This window comes from Lithobates pipiens, unplaced genomic scaffold (genome assembly GCF_037356315.1).
Source record: "Lithobates pipiens isolate NorthernLeopardFrog02 unplaced genomic scaffold, aLitPip1_a1.2 Scaffold_16, whole genome shotgun sequence".
Taxonomy (NCBI): domain Eukaryota; kingdom Metazoa; phylum Chordata; class Amphibia; order Anura; family Ranidae; genus Lithobates; species Lithobates pipiens.
Window position 1 is genome coordinate 350,636,053 of NW_027507748.1, and position 15,593 is coordinate 350,651,645.

A 15,593-nucleotide genomic window follows, 5' to 3' on the forward strand; every position below is an offset into this window, starting at 1 on the left:
TCGGCGGTCCCACGAGTCATGATTTTTATCCAGTTAACGATACATTCTGCAGGAATGTCTAGAGCAACAGATAGACATGTACATTTTCAAAGAACTGAAACTTTGATTATTTTACACTTTGCAGTTAGGCAATACTTACTGATATTGCTGACTTTCTATTACTCACACAAGACCATGGCACCCACTTTTCAAGAATGTATGGCCTTTCCCCCCTCGTCCCTAGTGTGAGAGCTTTCCTCCTTAGAAGGAAGCGCCATGGTCATAATTTACAGTAATGCTTCACTTTCTATCTTGGAAAAATTCACAAAAATACTGTAACCTATCAGGAAAGATAAGCTGTGCTGAAATGCTAAGGCATATTGGTGGAAGATGGCCTGTGATTTCTGGGTAATTTATAAAACACCATTAAAATATTTTGCAATCAAATTTGTTCTCCTTCTTTTTGGTCTAAAGTATAAAATGTACTATTTACTGCCAGAAGTGTTATACTGTATAACACCTTTTATCCAACCTTTTGCATCTGTAATTTTGAAAAAAGAAGTAGTGGTGAAAAATTATACTTGAGAATTTAGCCAATCATTTAGTGTACTGGTGTACTTCATGCTATACAGTCATACTATGGCAGGGGTGTGTCTACACACCCTATGTTGGGTTTTGCCTAAATTCAGAAAGGTTTCCTTCTTTCTTTTCTCAGGAAGTTGGGAGGTATGGTATGAAAGAGTTTGCAATACACAGGGTTTGAGCCACATTGGCCCCTGTTTCTTGCGGCAAGTCATCCCATAATTCTGTTATTTCAATACTTTCTGGTATAATATTTTTATTGAAATATATAGGCAGCTACATCCATGAAATTCCCACGCAGGGGATATAAACAGTGAGTACAATTCAAAAGTATGGTAAGCTACAAACAAAACGTAGTTATAAGTACAATGTATTGAACTACAATGACCTCTTAACCAGGGCCTGGGGACAACAAAGGGTACCTGGACCCATAGGTCCAGGAACTAGAATGGAAACAGGGGGTGAACAGGCCCACTTGTTGGGAGGAAGAGGAGAAAGGAGAGAGGAGGTAAGAGCAGGAAGAGTTCCCCCAGGCTGGGGGTCAGATGACATTACATGGGAAGGCCCAAGCTGGTCTAGTGCAGGGTTGGAAGAGCATAGGACCACCACGGGGACAACACCTTAAGAAGTCATGGTGGATACTAGTCATCTTTTAATTAATCATAAGGGTCGTCAGGATTCTCTTCACCTCTGCAAATGAGACAGCAGGTTTTTTCCAGGCCCTGTCAATCACTCACTTGACCAAAATAAATAAGTAGGTGGCCATTTTCTGTTGGTAGGAAACAGGCCAGGACTGGCCATAGGGAATACCGGGCGTTTGCCCGGTGAGCCGCGGTCCCTGGGCTGCATGTTGTAGCAAAGAGTGGCCTCTTGATGACTGGGCGGCACGGCGGGAGGTAAGCAGCGACCGCGGTCAGGACGGGGTTAACACAGACCGCGGCCGCCGCTCACCTCCCGCTATACGGACATTCCTAAAGGCGGAAGAGAAGGCTCCTGTCCTGTGACATCCAGGAAGTGCGTGCAGGGGACAGACACCGCGCGGGCCGGCCGTGCTGGAGTTGTAGCTACAGCAGCAGCCTCTCTCCTAACACCAGCCGGGACACTGTGATGACTGCACAGGGAGGAGCAGGGTGAGTGGTGGGGAAATGGAGTAGATTGGGGCTGCCTCTTTACTGGTATGGGGATGTCTGTTTGGGGCTGTCTCGTCACTGGTATGCGGCTGTCTCTTTACTAGCATGGGGCTGTCTCTTCACTGGTATGGGGCTGTCTCTTCACTGGTATGGGGCTGTCTCTTTACTAGTATAGGGCTGTCTCTTTACTAGTATAGGGCTGTCTCTTCACTGGTATGGGGCTGTCTCTTTACTAGTTTAGGGCTGTCTCTTCACTGGAATGGGGCTGTCTCTTCACTGGTATGGGGCTGTTTCTTTACTAATATGGGGCTGTCTCTTTACTAGTATGGGGTTGTCTGTATGGTGCTGTCTCTTTACTAGTATGGTGCTGTCTCTTTACTAGTATGGGGCTGTCTGTATGGTGCTATCTCTTTACTAGTATGGGGGCTGTCTCTTTACTGGTATGGGGCTGTTTCTTCACTGGTATGGGTCCATCTACTGGTCTGGGGCTGTCTATTTACTGGTCTGGGGCCATCCCTTTGCTGGTTTGGGGATGTCTCTTTGCTGGTCTGGGGATGTCTCCTTGCTCTTTTGGGGATGTCTCTTTGCTTGTCTGGGGCCGTCTCTCTTTGCTGGTTTGGGGCTGTCTCTCTTTGCTGGTTTGGAGCTGTCTCTTTGCTGCTTTGAGGCTGTCTCTTTGCTGCTTTGAGGCTGTCTCTTTGCTGGTCTGGGACTGTCTCTTTGCTGGTCTGGGACTGTCTCTTTGCTGGTCTGGGACTGTCTCTTTGCTGGTCTGGGGCCATCTCTTTGCTGATCTGAGGATGTCTCTTTGCTGGTCTGGAGATGTCTCTTTGCTGGTCTGGAGTCATCTTTGCTGGGGATGTCTCTTTGTAGAATTGGGGATGAATCGGGATGAATATCTGGTCACCAACCACCCCCGCGAACGCCTGCCCCCAGGCCCGGACTGGCCATAGGCGTGGTCCCTGGGCTGCATGTTGTAGCAAGAGTGGCCTCTTGATGACTGGGCGGCACGGCGGGAGGTAAGCAGCGACTGCGGTCAGGACGGGGTTAACACAGACCGCGGCTGCCGCTCACCTCCCGCTATACGGACTTTCCTAAAGGCGGAAGAGAAGGCTCCTGTCCTGTGACATCCAGAAAGTGCGTGCAGGGGACAGACACTGCGCGGGCCGGCCGTGCTGGAGTTGTAGCTACAGCAGCAGCCTCTCTCTTAACACCAGCCGGGACACTGTGATGGCTGCACAGGGAGGAGCAGGGTGAGTGGTGGGGAAATGGAGTGGATTGGGGCTGCCTCTTTACTGGTATGGGGATGTCTGTTTGGGGCTGTCTCGTCACTGGTATGCGGCTGTCTCTTTACTAGCATGGGGCTGTCTCTTCACTGGTATGGGGCTGTCTCTTCACTGGTATGGGGCTGTCTCTTCACTGGTATGGGGCTGTCTCTTTACTAGTATAGGGCTGTCTCTTTACTAGTATAGGGCTGTCTCTTCACTGGTATTGGGCTGTCTCTTCACTGGTATTGGGCTGTTTCTTTACTAATATGGGGCTGTCTCTTTACTAGTATGGGGCTGTCTGTATGGTGCTGTCTCTTTACTAGTATGGGGCTGTCTCTTCACTGGTATGTGTCCATCTACTGGTCTGGGGCTGTCTATTTACTGGTCTGGGTCCATCTCTTTGCTGGTTTGGGGATGTCTCTTTGCTGGTCTGGGGCCATTTCTTTGCTGGTCTGGGGATGTCTCCTTGCTCTTTTCGGATGTCTCTTTGCTTGTCTGGGGCCGTCTCTCTTTGCTGGTTTGGGGCTGTCTCTTTGCTGCTTTGAGGCTGTCTCTTTGCTGCTTTGAGGCTTTCTCTTTGCTGCTTTGAGGCTGTCTCTTTGCCGCTTTGAGGCTGTCTCTTTGCCGCTTTGAGGCTGTCTCTTTGCTGGTCTGGGGCTGTCTCTTTGCTGGTCTGAGGATATCTCTTTGCTGGTCTGGAGATGTCTCTTTGCTGGTCTGGAGTCATCTTTGCTGGGGATGTCTCTTTGTAGAATTGGGGATAGTTCTCGGGATAAAAATCTCTGGTCACCAACCACCCCAGCGAACGCCTGCCCCCAGGCCCGGACTGGCCATAGGGCATACTGGGCGTTTGCCCGGAGGGCCGCGGTCCCTGGGCTGCATGTTGTAGCAAGAGTGGCCTCTTGATGACTGGGCGGCACAGCGGGAGGTAAGCAGCGACCACGGTCAGGACGGGGTTAACACAGACCGCGGCCGCCGCTCACCTCCCGCTATACGGACATTCCTAAAGGCGGAAGAGAAGGCTCCTGTCCTGTGACATCCAGGAAGTGCGTGCAGGGGACAGACACCGCGCGGGCCGGCCGTGCTGGAGTTGTAGCTACAGCAGCAGCCTCTCTCCTAACACCAGCCGGGACACTGTGATGGCTGCACAGGGAGGAGCAGGGTGAGTGGTGGGGAAATGGAGTAGATTGGGGCTGCCTCTTTACTGGTATGGGGGATGTCTGTTTGGGGCTGTCTCATCACTGGTATGCGGCTGTCTCTTTACTAGCATGGGGCTGTCTCTTCACTGGTATGGGGCTGTCTCTTCACTGGTATGGGGCTGTCTCTTCACTGGTATGGGGCTGTCTCTTTACTACTATAGGGCTGTCTCTTCACTGGTATGGGGCTGTCTCTTCACTGGTATGGGGCTGTCTCTTCACTGGTATGGGGCTGTCTCTTTACTAATATGGTGCTGTCTCTTTACTAGTATGGGGCTGTCTCTATGGTGCTGTCTCTTTACTAGTATGGGGCTGTCTGTATGGGGCTGTCTGTATGGGGCTGTCTCTTTACTAGTATGGGGCTGTCTCTTTACTGGTATTGGGCTGTCTCTTCACTGGTATGGGTCCATCTACTGGTCTGGGGCTGTCTATTTACTGGTCTGGGGCCATCTCTTTGCTGGTTTGGGGATGTCTCTTTGCTGGTCTGGGGCCATCTCTCTTTATTGGTTTGGGCTGTCTCTTTTTGCTGCTTTGAGGCTGTCTCTTTGCTGCTTTGAGGCTGTCTCTTTGCTGCTTTGAGGCTGTCTCTTTGCTGGTCGGGGGCTGTCACTTTGCTGGTCTGGGGCTGTCTCTTTGCTGGTCTGGAGATGTCTCTTTGCTGGTCTGGAGTCATCTTTGCTGGGGATGTCTCTTTGTAGAATTGGGGATAGTTCTCGGGATGAATATCTGGTCACTAACCAACCACCCCTGCGAACGCCTGCCCCACATCTCCGACCTACTCCCCCCAGGGACTAGGCTGCCCAGTTTAAAATGCCCAGGCCTATTTCTTGTCCCAGTCCGGGCCTGTTAGGAAAACAGGCCTGGCATCAGGCAATAAAGGAGTGCCAATTTAGCATCTACGAATTGGTATGTGAAAAAAGGTATACAACAGTGGCAGCTGGTGAAGTTTTTGGATGGGGGGGCGCCAGACCCCGCCCATCATGACCCCGCCCATCATTTTGGCCTCTCCCACTTATCATAAACCACGCCCCTTATGTAATCTGAAAAGAACATTTGGCGTGGGTTCCCCCCTCCGAGAGCATACCAGGCCCTTAGGTCTGGTATGGATTCCAAGGGGAACCCCCAACGCCAAAAAAACGATGTGGGGGTCCCCCCCAGATCCACACCAGACCCTTATCCGAGCACGCTACCCAGCCGGCCAGGAAAGGGGGTGGGGACGAGCGGGCGCCCCCCCCCCCTCCTGAGCCGTACCAGGCCGCGTGCCCTCAACATGGGGGGGTGCCTTGGGGGAGGGGGGGCGTGCGGCCCCCCCACCCCAAGGCACCTTGTCCCCATGTTGATGAGGACAAGGGCCTCTTCCCGACAACCCTGGCCGTTGGTTGTCGGGGTCTGCGGGCGGGGGGCTTATCGGAATCCGGGAGCCCCCTTTAATAAGGGGGCCCCGGATACCGGCCCCCCACCCTATGTGAATGAGTATGGGGTACAATGTACCCCTACCCATTCACCTGTGAAAAAAAGTACAAAAAAACACAACACAGGGTTAAAATATTTTATTGCACAGCTCCTGGGGTCTTCCGTCTTCGGGGGTCTTCTCGCCGGACTCCTCCGCTATCTTCTTGTAGCTCTTTTGCTAGCGGAGGAGCTCGGCTTTCTTCCTCGCCGCCGGCCTCTTCTTCCGACTTCGGGGGTCTTGTCCCCCTCTTCGGTTCTTCTGCCGGGCCACCGCGCCTTCTTATAGCTCTTTTACAGGCGGTGGCCCGGTCTTCTGTCGCCGCCGCCGCCGCCGCCGCCCGTTCTTCTTCTTCTTCTTCTTCTCCAGGAGATGTTGACTCGACGCTCTCTCCGGCCGGAATGCCAGGGGCGCGCTGCGCTGCCACTTATATAGGGACAATGGGGCGGTGTCACATGGGTTGATGTCACATGGGTTGGTCACATGGGTTGATGTCACATGGCGACAGTCCCAGCATCCTCCGGGATTGTGACATCGTAAGGGGCGGGGTCACCATGTGACATCAACCCATGTGACCAACCCATGTGACATCAACCCATGTGACACCGCCCCATTGTCCCTATATAAGTGGCAGCGCAGCGCGTCCCTGGCATTCCGGCCGGAGAGATCGTCGAGTCAACATCTCCTGAAGAAGAAGAAGAAGAAGAAGAAGAAGAACGGGCGGTGGCGGCGGTGGCGACAGAAGACCGGGCCACCGCCTGTAAAAGAGCTATAAGAAGGCGCGGTGGCCTGGCAGAAGAACCGAAGAGGGGGACAAGACCCCCAAAGTCGGAAGAAGAGGCCGGCGGCGAGGAAGAAAGCCGGGCTCCTCCGCTAGCAAAAGAGCTACAAGAGGAGTCCGGCAAGAAGACCCACGAAGACGGAAGACCCCCGGAGCTGTGCAATAAAATATTTTAACCCTGTGTTGTGTTTTTTTTGTACTTTTTTTCACAGGTGAATGGGTAGGGGTACATTGTACCCCATACTTATTCACATAGGGTGGGGGGCTGGTATCCGGGGCCCCCTTATTAAAGGGGGCTCCCGGATTCCGATAAGCCCCCCGCCCGCAGACCCCGACAACCAACGGCCAGGGTTGTCGGGAAGAGGCCCTTGTCCTCATCAACATGGGGACAAGGTGCTTTGGGGTGGGGGGGGCCTCACGCACCCCCTCCCCCAAGGCACCCCCCATGTTGAGGGCATGCGGCCTGGTACGGCTCAGGAGGGGGGGGCCGCCGGCCGGGTAGCGTGCTCGGATAAGGGTCTGGTGTGGATCTGGGGGGGACCCCCACGTCGTTTTTTCGGCGTAGGGGGTTCCCCTTGGAATCCATACCAGACCTAAGGGCCTGGTATGCTCTCGGAGGGGGGAACCCACGCCAATTTCTTTTTCAGATTACATAAGGGGCGTGGTTTATGAGAAGTGGGAGGGGGCAAAATGATGGGCGGGGTCATGATGGGCGGGGTCTGGCGCCCCCCCATCCAAAAACTTCACCAGCCGCCACTGCTGGGGTGTGATATTAGAGAACTGATAAAGTGCTTTTGATGATTTTTAAATGCTAAGAGAAGGTGTAATGGACTAAGGCTGTCTATACACGGGAGAGCATGGTTGCACATACAAGCATAATTCAACTACCATAAAATCTCAGAAAGATTTTGCAATCAGCATAGTTTTTGGACATGCATAGAGGTGCCAATAATTCTTAAGCGCCCCACACATCAGAAAATGCAGCGCGTTTTCAGCTGCATGAAACCGCATTCTGCTTTTACACCATGCGATTTCCATGCAGCTGAGTTTTAGAAACAGAGCAGGGACCTTTTCCCGGCATTTCCTGTGGGAACAGCAGCCCGTTCAGATTAATTGGCAGTTGTGCCCGCGGTAAGCGTGGCACAAACAAAACCAAACAGTGTGTACTTAGCCTAAAGAAAACAAACAGCCTGCTGGGAGAGCCTTTATATTCGGGTGAGGTCGGGTGATCCATGTTCTTGTGTGCCACCTGGACCGCCGTCTGGGTGGACGTGTGTCGATCGGGCCTGTCTCGTGGGGGCATCAGGCTTCCAGGCTGTGTGAGGGCCTATCCAGAAGTAAGAAGGCAGAGCAGAGCGGGTTTGGCACTGCGGCTTGCAGTACAACCAAAAGTGACAGTTCTGCCGGCTGGAGAACCTGTTGTGGTTGGAGGTAGAAGGGAAGCTGTCGCCACAAAGGGACTAATCACCTTTACCAGGGAGCACAGTTAGTAACTGAAGCAAGTACTGGAGCAGTATTCTCACCGAACGGGAAACTTCAGGCGGTGATCGAGTCAGGGACCCAACCAGAAATGCAGAGCAGCCTTGTATGCCAAGCTAGGGGCTGAGCCAGTCAGCAGGGGTGAAGCTTGAGTGTATCCAGAGTGCCAAGCTAGGGACCAAGCAGGGAAGCATGGGTGATGCTTGAGGGAGATACCACCGTAAAAGCCTTGAGGAGCTCACAGGATTCAGAGTAGTGAATTAGAGGGTCCAGTGAGAGACCAGGAGCTCAAAGGGGCTGAAGAACTACAAGGAGAAGTTGTAGTACAGCTGAGAGAACTGTTACTTTGAGTTAGGAACTGTTTAATTACTGTTGCCATAGGAGACAGCAATCCTGCACGTGCAGAAGTGGCTGTCAGGGCTGGGCTCAGCCCTTCCTTCTCTGAGCTGGCTGCTCAGCTGTCAGCTAATTGCCAACTCCCATCTCTCTTCACAGTTACCCAGCTGTTGATGATCTTGCTCGTCAGTCCTGCCTACTTAAACCGTCCAATCCAGAGGAACTCTACCTTCGCCTTGGTCACATCACAAGAAACTATCTCCTGCGTTCCCGTTTAAAGACTGGCTTTTCTTACATCCCTTCTGGCTCCATATCCTATGCCATTGAATTCTGTACTCTGGTAGCAGAGGTCACTTGGAACAATGGGGCCCTCATGGCTGCTTTTTCTCATGGTCTCTCGGATTCCATCAAGGTTGAGATAGCAGTCTGAGATATACCCACTGAGGTGGAGAAGTTGATTACGTTTGCCATCTTCATTGACTCCAGACTCAGAGAAAGACTTTCTTTTAAAGAGGGCTTGCAGGAGCCTTCTGTATGTTTGCCTCTGAGCTTTGCACTCACCTCCCATGCCTCCTGGCACTGAGTCGTTGAACCCATGCACTTCACTTCACACGTCTCTCTGCGGATGAGAGAACCTTTAGGAGGAGGGAGAGATTGCACCTTTATTTGGCCAGGCAGGTCACTTTTTGAAGTTTTTGTCCTACCCGTCCAGGGAATGTCCGAACCTTGAGGTCCTGTAACAGACAGACCTTAGGTGGTGTTGTTTCGTCCCCAGTTATCCAGAAGGATAAGCCCCTGGTTTTGGTCGCCCTTTCTTGGGCTGAGTCGCCCATCAAGATACAGGCTCTAATCAACTCTGGGGCTGCAGGCCTGTTCATTGATGCTGCCTTTGTATCGAAGCATTCAATTCCACTGCAGCTGCGTGACACTCCACTTGCCATTGAGGCTCTTGACGGGAGAACTCTACAGCCTGCCCATGTGACTCATGAGACGGTTCCGTTGTCTATGGCTGTAGGGGCTCTTCACTATGAGATAATTCAATTCCAAGTTATTTCTTCACCTAAGTTTCCGCTTGTTATTGGTTATCCTTGGTTACAGAGGCACAATCCCTCTTTTGATTGGCTGAGGTTCTCTCCTGGTCACCACAATGCGTGAGACATGCTTCCAGAAGGTAGGCCAAGGTCCTGTACACCTCTTCATTCTCTTCCCTACTGGAGGAGTACCACGATTTTAGTGATGTCTTTGACAAAGCCGGTAGTTTGCCTCCACACCGGCCGTATGATTGTGCAATTGACCTTCAACCTGGTGCCATACCCCCTCATGGCTGGGCTTACCCTTTATCGGTCTTGGAGGATAAGGCCATGGAGAAGTATGTTGCAGATGCACTTTCTCAAGGTTTCATCCGCAAATCCTGGTGCTGTTTTCTTCTTTGTGAAGAAGAAGAGCGGTGAAATTTGACCTTGTATTGATTATAGAGGTCTCAATGGTTTCACAATTAAGACTGCCAACCGATTCTGTTGATTACAGTTATTTGAACGCATCGACAAACACGCAACAAACACGCATGTGTTTAATACCATAACAGGCCATTATGAGTACCTCGTAATGCCTTTTGGTCTTTGTAACACCCCGGCAGTTTTCCAGGAATTTATTAATGATGTTCTCCGATATTTGTGCAGTTATGTGTGGTGGTTTATCTCGATGATATCTTCATATTTTCTAAGTCCTTGGAGAGCCACCACTCAGATGTCTGTCGTGTGCTTCAGAAACAAATGCCGCACACACACGACCAGACTTTTTGACAGCAAAGGTCTGACGGAACGAGTCCGTCTGACAATTCGATCATGTGTGGGCTTCATCGGACCTTTGCTTGCCAAAAATCCGGCAGACTTTAGAAATAGAACATATTTAAAATTTTCCCACCGGAGCGAGAAATCCGTTCGTGTGTATGCTAATCCGATGGAAAAGAAAAACAACGCTAGGGCAGCTATTGGCTACTGGCTATGAACTTCCTTATTCTGATTCGGTCGTACGTCATCACGTTCGAATCCGTCGGACTTTGGTGTGATTGTGTGTGTCCAAGTCCGTTCATTCAGAAAGTCCGCCGGAACTCCGCTGAAAGTCCGTTGGGAAGACTGTCGGACCTAGTCCATCAAAAAGTCCAGTCGTGTGTACACGGCATAAGAGAGAATAATCTCTAATGTAAACTGGAGAAGTGCGAGTTCCATCGTGAACAGGTAGAATTGCTGGGTTATGTCATTTCCACTGCTGGTTTTTCAAAAAACCCAGAGAAACATTCGGCAGCCCTACAGTGGCCCCGACCCATGGATTTACATCCTCTGCAACGTTTCCTGGGCTTTGCCAACTTAATATCAGAAGTTTATTCATAACTTCTGTTCTCTGGTCAAGCCCCTGACTGATATGACCAGAGAGGATGGTAATCAACAGAGTTGGTCTCCGGAGTCCATTAAGGCCGTTGAGAGTCTCAAGGCTGCCTTTGTTTCTGCTCCTGTGTTGGCACATCCTGATCCTATGTTACCTTTTATCCTTGAGGTTGATGCTTCTGAGACTGGTGTTGGCATCCTTCTGTCTCAACGTCCTACCTCTGAGAGCGCTATGCAGAAAGCTGTTGGCGATCATTTTAGCCCTGAAAGAATGGAGACAATCCTCAAAGGTACCACTGTGCCAGTTCTCATTCTTACTGACCATAAGAATCTCACATTCTTATCTGAGGCTAAACGCCTATCTCCCAGAAGGGCGCGATGGGCTCTTTTCTTGTCAAATTTCAATTACAATGTCTCATTCTCACCCGATACTAAGAATGTAAGGGCTGACGCCTTGTCACCACAATTTTCCTCCACTTCCAAGTTGGAGTCGGTTCCGGTTTCTGTGATTCCTCCTAATCGTACTCTGGCTACGGTTCGCACCATTCTAGCTTCTCCTTTGGATGACAAAATACTTGCTGCTCAGGTCCATGCTCCTCCTGAGAAACCTTGTGACCTCCGATTTGTCCCAGAGAGTCTCCATACTGCCGTTCTCCAGACTTACCATTCTCCCAAGGCAACTGGACACCTTGGGAAGAATCAACTCATTTGGGCCATTTCCCAACAATTCTGGTGGCCTAGTCTATGTGCTGATGTAACTGCCTTTGTAGCTGGCTGTTCTGTTTGTGCTCAGAGTAAGACTCCACAATGCCTTCCAGTGTGCCTCCTACAACCCATACCCAATGGAGAGAGGCCCTGGACCCACCTGTCTACAGATTTCATTGTGGAGTTACCCAACTCCCAAGGCAACACTGTTATCCTTATGGTGGTTAACCGGTTCTCAAAGATGTGTCATTGTATTCCACTTAAGAAGTTGCCCACTTCTAAGGAACTGGCTTCCATTTTTGCTCAGGAGATCTTTCACTTACATGGGCTACCCAAGGTGATTGTCTCAGAAAAGGGTAGTAAGTTTGTGTCCCGGTTCTGGCAAGCCATTTGTGCACAGTTGGGAATTCAGCTTGCATTCTCTTCTGCGTATCACCCGCAGTTTAATGGAGACACAGAACGAGCTAATCAGTCCTTGGAGCAATTCCTATGTTGCTATATTTCTGACCATCCTAACAACTGGTCAGACCTATTACCGTGGGCAGTTTGCTCACAACAGTGCCTTGAATTCTGCTCCCGATTGTCACCATTTATGGCAAATTATGGTTTCTAACCTTCGATGTTGCCTGATTCATTTGTTCCACAGAGTATTCTTGCGTTAGAGAAGCATCTCCGTGGCCTTCGTTCCACTTGGGCACAAGTCCAGGAGGCTTTGCGTCATGCTAATGATATGTACAGACTCCATGCTTACCGCAGACGCCTGCCTGCGCCTTCCTACCAGGTTGGGGACAGAGTCTGGCTGTCATCTCGCAACCTCCTACTTTGTGTTCCCTCTCTGAAGTTCGCACCTAGGTTTATTGGGCCTTTCCGTATTCTTCATAGGATTAACCCAGTGGCTTATGCATTAGACCTTCCTTCTAATATGCGTATTTTGAATGTATTTCATGTCTCCTTATTAAAACCTTTGGTCTGCAACCGCTTTACCACCTCGGTGCCATGTCCACACGCTATACAGGTTGAGAACCATGAGGAGTAGGAAGTGTTGGCTCCCGTATGTTCCGTAGCCACATACAGTACCTGGTGCATTGGAAAGGGTGCGGTTCGTAAGAACGCTCTTGGGTCTTATGCTCGGATGTATCCTCCTCCGTGATTTCCGTAACATTTTCCCCTCAAGCCTGGTGGTCCTCCTAGGGGCAAGGGGTCATTGAGGAGGGGGTACTGTCAGGGTTTAATTACTGTTGCCATAGGAGACAGCAATCCCGCACGGGCAGGAGTGGCTGTCAGGGCTTGGCTCAGCCCTTCCTTGTCTGAGCTGGCCGCTCGGCTGTCGGCTAATTGCCAGTTCCCATTTCTCTCTACAGTTACCCAGCTGTTGATGATCCTGCTTGTCAGTCCTGCCTACTTAAGCCTTTAAATCCAGAGGAGCTCTGCCTTCGCCTTGGTCACATCACAAGAAACTATCCCCTGTGTTCCTGTTTAAAGACTGGCTTTTCTGACATCCCTTCTGGCTCCAGATCCTGCTTGCTTTTCCACTACTTGGATCCCTGACTTTTGGATTGGCTGATTATTAGTTCCAGTTACTGAACTTTGGCTACATTTGTTCTTTTTACTTTTATTATTAAACAAGTGTGATTTAACTGTACTTCTGTCTCGGTCTGATTTCATGGTTTCTGACAGTGGCACCTTGCTGGGGCCTTTTCCTGTACGTCTGTCCTCCTGTTGAAGTCTTGGAGTCTGCCATTTGAAATTGCAACCACTTAAGGGTGTCCTGACCCTTACCCTCTTTCCCTTGAAAAACATAAAAAGGACTGTGAAATAAATTAAACCTCTTTTTCATCCAAGAAGTGTCTGACGTCCAATGACTTTTACCACCTTTGCACCCACTATGCCTCACAACCCACCACATATTGAAAGATGTCAGCTATCTTTGGCCTTGAAGGTTCCCATTACACTGGAAGAGGTTAGAGATTCTGCTATGTAAGCTAAAAGTTTAATTAAGCTTTAAAAAAAAAGAAACATTCTTTCAAGGACAGTGAGGTACTCATTTTGGCAAGACAGGGCAGCTGGTTCGCAAGAGGAGGGAAAAAGGCCATCTGCAGCAAACTGAAACTATCTGTTACATATGAATAAGTATGATAATATAATATGAACAGAGTGGTTTTACAGAGCTCCCATCTTGTTCATGGGCAATCAACATCTGCTATGATACATTTCATAGTGACTGAATTAAAATGACCAAATTACTCATGTGGCTTTAAATGAGTATGTTTCGCTCATTAGAGCTGTCTTCAACAAAATGTCTTCAACATTCAGAACAAGTCTAGCTGAATGTAACTAATTACTACTAGACCAACCCACAATTCTTCCCCAGATAATGGTTGGCCAGGGTTATTTGCAGAAGTAATTAAACGTCCATACCCAAGCGCTGGTTTCCGGATCTGACTGTAACTATCTGTGCCTAGTGATAATTATCTCATGGGCACCTTTACAAGGGGGGAATCAATGGGGAAAATATAAAGACACAGTTTAATGCCACTTAATAATCAGACGAAAATTGCCTGGACAATGTGAAACTCTCTGTATACTATTGGCTGATATAGCATGCAAAAATGTGTAGTCTGTCAGCAGCTAGAATTCCAATAGTTGCTTGCGCCCATTTGACATTTTTACACTTCAATAATGATTTGGTCATATATCTCTCAATAGTATGAAGTGATTGTGTTAAGTAAAAGAAAACCTTAAGTATAATTATTCTGAAAATGTACCGTTCCCCCCTCCTCCTACCTATTTTTTCTAACCTGTATAACAAAAGATCTGTGCACTTATTTTCTATCAGGTCCAGCCCAGTCATGCAATCCTGCAGCCGTGTAAAGCTGGGTATAGATTTTCAAACAAATGTATGAATATTCGTACAAGTGTTCGACAGCTTGAAAAATGTAATTCAAAAGTAGTTAAAAATGTCATTTAATATTAACATTCCATTTTGGATTAAATAGACTAAAATGAAAACCACATACACTATTAGAAATATATTTGTTTGAGAAAATTTCCATCCTGCTTCTTTTGAATTTTCTCGTCACTGCGGTCAAAAACTAACCTTGAATAGGTTTCTGGATTTTTAGGCATATCAACCTTAATTTCTTGGATCTGTTGCATCACTTCTTGCCAAAATTTCTGTATTTTCAAACACTCCCACCATATGTGTCATTATTCCTCTTTTCCCACACCCTCTCCAGCAAAGCGGTGTTTTCTCCTTTAAAAATCCAGAAACCTATTTATTACATAATACTAAACTTACAATAAAACAATATAAGAGAACGATAATACCATATTTAATAAATGCAGCAAAACACCTGATCCCAAAACATTGGCAAGCATTGGAAAGCCCAACGCTAAGGCTGCTTTCACACGGAGGTGTTTTACAGGCGCTATAGCGCTAAAAATAGCGCCTGCATAAAGCCTGTAAAGAGCCTCTCCTCTCACTCCTGTGTGAAAGCCCGAGTGCGCTGGCAGGGCACCAAAAAAAGTCCCGCAAGCTGCATCTTTGCAGGGCTGTAGAAGTGGTGTATACACCGCTCCTAAAGTGACCCCTGCCCATTGAGATCAATGGGCAGCGCCGTCAAACTGCAGCAGCACTTTTCAAGCATTTTTAATCCTTTTTTGTCCGCTAGTGGGGGTTAAAAGTGCCGAAAGTGTCCGCAAAGATGACGGTAAAGTGCCGCTAAAAATAGCGGCGCTTTACCGCCGACGCCCCCAACACCCCAGTGTGAAAGTAGCCTTAGACAATGGCTTCAAAGGTTAGCATTTATATATAACATGGAAGAATTGTGTCATTACAGAGAACATAGATTAGAAAAATGTTCAAATACTTGGAAAGGATGGAAAGCATTTAAGAACACAAATATATTTTTATGAATGAGAATTTTTAACAAAGTATTATGTATAATGTGAAATTGAATACAATTTTAATACAAAAAAAAACTAAAAACCTTGAGTTGGCCTCACTAATGAATAGTAAATGAAACAAACATTTAAAAAAAAAATGTAAAACAAAAATCTACCAGTGTATAGCTAGCTTAAGGGACTGCTTGACAATGGCTGTGGATTCTGGGAGCCGTGGCATCACCCATAGGCTTCCATTACCCAGACGTTGACAGCGCTTCCTCCTCTCCCCTACAGCAGCAGCTCAGTGACCAGAATGGATTAAAAATAGATTAGTACACATATCTTTTTTATACAGGTTAGGCAGGAGAGGTAGGAGGAGGGGAAAGGGAACATTTATTTAGAAAAAACATAGTAGGGA

At 48.7% G+C, this 15,593-nt stretch overlaps 1 protein-coding gene across 1 annotated transcript in view; it reads left to right on the top strand.

Annotated features, from left to right (window-relative positions):
• MAN1C1 (mannosidase alpha class 1C member 1) overlaps positions 1-15,593 on the top strand; it is a 160,655-nt gene that overhangs the window by 120,339 nt on the left and 24,723 nt on the right. The gene's annotated exons all lie outside the window — the stretch shown is intronic.